The following is a 2,761-nucleotide window of genomic DNA, read 5'->3' as shown; positions in this document are numbered from 1 at the left end:
GGTTTACCGGAAATAAAAAGGTAGCACATTTTTTTTTTTTTAAACTTGGCAATTGTATCTGGGAAACAACAGAAGTCAAAAGAGCTAGGAAGGAAAAAATATCAGTAGAAAGAACCTATTCGGTACCATCACAGGGGATATTGATAACAATCTTTGATGTTATATATCAACGTTATCATTGTCAAAGCTCAAAGGACAAGAAAAAATGTAATTTAACCTGAAAGCAATAATCTTATCAGTAAAAATGTCTTCTTCATTGCTTGATATTTCAGAGAAAAGTGCAATGTTGACTACAGTTCAAAAATGACTTTCGGAAAAGTGAATCACATACGCGATTCATCCATCAAACTGTCATGACCCACCTGGACCTCCTAGACCGATAAGCACCCCTTTTAACCACAAATTGAAGCAGAAGGGGGAAAGCATACCTTTTGTCCGACCCTCGACACTTTTTGTAGCATCTTTCTAAAATGTGTCTGCCGCTTGAAGTAAGAAACTAAGAGAGAGGGGAAACGCCAGGAGGGTTAATCCATTCTCTTTTAGCATCAATACAGCATTGTGTCACATAAAGTCTTATTTCACAAGTTCTATATTTTCAATCAAGCAATTTACCTTTAAAAAAAATTTCATGTCATATTTGATATGATGCTCGTAATAAACGTTCGTAATGATTATTGCTTATGATTATTTTGTGAACCACGTTAAAAGTTTCTGCATGAGAAGTTTTAAAAATTTAAGGCACAGATTCTTAATTAAATGGATTAATTTAATGAGGCTGTAATGAATGTAATGCATCTAATTTGTAAAAGATACAAATCACACTAAATATAATTATTTTCGTTGACGTTTATTTTATTTTAAATTTTTTCCTTTTAGACTAAATGCGGATTAAAGTAATTTAAACTGGAGGCATTAATATTTAATTAAATTTGTTTTGAAAGAATCTTCCAGAATGTGTAATTGGTGCTTGTTTTGTATTACCTATTTAAGTTTGAAATTTAAAAAGAAATTTTAAGGACAATGATTTATTTTAATATTGCTTTAATTGTATAGTTGTTTAATTGTATACTTGTTTAGAGCAATAGTGTAAGTGATACACTATTGCTCTAAAAAATTTAAAACATATATTTTTATGTTTGCACAATTTAACGACACGTAAATAATTTAATTAATTCTCTATTATTAATTATTTTCTCTATTTTCCGCTATTTTTTAAAGAACAAATTTATTTTCTACATTATTTTAAATATAAATTCTTTAAAATATATTTACTTATTGTCTCAAAATGTTTTGTTAGTTTGCATTTAAAAAATTTAATAAATAAATTTATAACAATATAGTGTCAACTTAATTATTTTCTGTACTTGCCTATGTCAGGCATCTCCGGCAACCATCTGCCCAGAATGATTTAGCTTCAGCTTGCGCTACGCACCTTTTTAAGCAGACGATTGTGTAGTGAAAACTGGCAAGTTTCTGGAAATGTTCCTTTTTTTAATGTTTTTCACGACGCTAGCTTTATTAATTACGTAGCATTATGACGTAGCATGCTTTATTAATTAATGTGCGCTATGTGAAAATTAAAATAACTAAAATTCAACTTGAAGCTTATAAATGGACTGTAAACTCCCATAATCTATCTTTTTTAAAAGTGAAAACTTTATTTCTAAATTATTTAAATGTCTTCCTCGAAACTTCTTCTATCTCATTACTTAAAAAATGCTTTGTTAATTTGAACTAGTAAATGCTTATGCAACAATATATTTATATAACTATATTTATGTAACTATACACAAAATATTTATCAATTATGTATAATTAATTATTTTTTTCATGACAGTTTAATTTAAGAATAAATATTTAATTTTTATATTTTTAATTCAGACAACTTTCCTAGAAACATATCTGTTTTGTGACTTTAAAAAACTTTGTTATTTTGGACATAAACTAATTCACAAGTATGTATACAACATTATATTAAATTATGTATAATAAATCATTTTTAATTATATACTAATATTTTTAAAAATAAAAATTTTCTCTTTGCAGTATTTTAAATGCAGATAACTTCCTAAAAAATCAATCAGTAACTGAAAATGTTAAAATACGTTTATAAATAATTTAATATATAATTAATTTGAAAATAACATATAAATTATTTTACCATTTACATACAATTAACCAGTTTCTTTATATATCAGTAAATAAAAATTTATTCTCGATATTATTTTAAATCTAGATAACATTTTTTTAAAAATATATATCCCGTGTCATAAAAATTTTACATTAATTTATATTTCAAAATGCAAGCTGATTCCCAAAAAAATTTGATACATTATTATCAAAAGAAATTCTTCACCTGGGAATTTATTTTGAAATTTATGTAAATAATTGAAATATTTGCATCATTTCTATATAGNTTTCAGCTTATCAATCCGGAAAACTACTAGGGAAGAAAGCGCAGTAATCCCTAAAACATCCCGTCTTACAGAAAGTACTTTTTTAAATTCCATAAAAAATTTGGAAATACAGCGAGAAAACTATTTTTGTTAAATATTTGGACGTAATATCATTTTTATATTAATACAACGTCGACATTATATATATATTAATTATTAAATATTATTAATTATTAATTATTAAATATTTGGCTTGTTTATATTGAAGAGTAATACGATTTATCTATGTAAAAATAAAACCTTTTCTCAAGGTATTGATTTATACCTTCATTTCACCATTACTTCAGTCAATAATAATATTTCAC

Source organism: Parasteatoda tepidariorum, chromosome 2 (genome assembly GCF_043381705.1).
Source record: "Parasteatoda tepidariorum isolate YZ-2023 chromosome 2, CAS_Ptep_4.0, whole genome shotgun sequence".
In the NCBI taxonomy this organism is placed as follows: domain Eukaryota; kingdom Metazoa; phylum Arthropoda; class Arachnida; order Araneae; family Theridiidae; genus Parasteatoda; species Parasteatoda tepidariorum.
Note: the sequence above shows the minus strand (reverse complement) of the source record.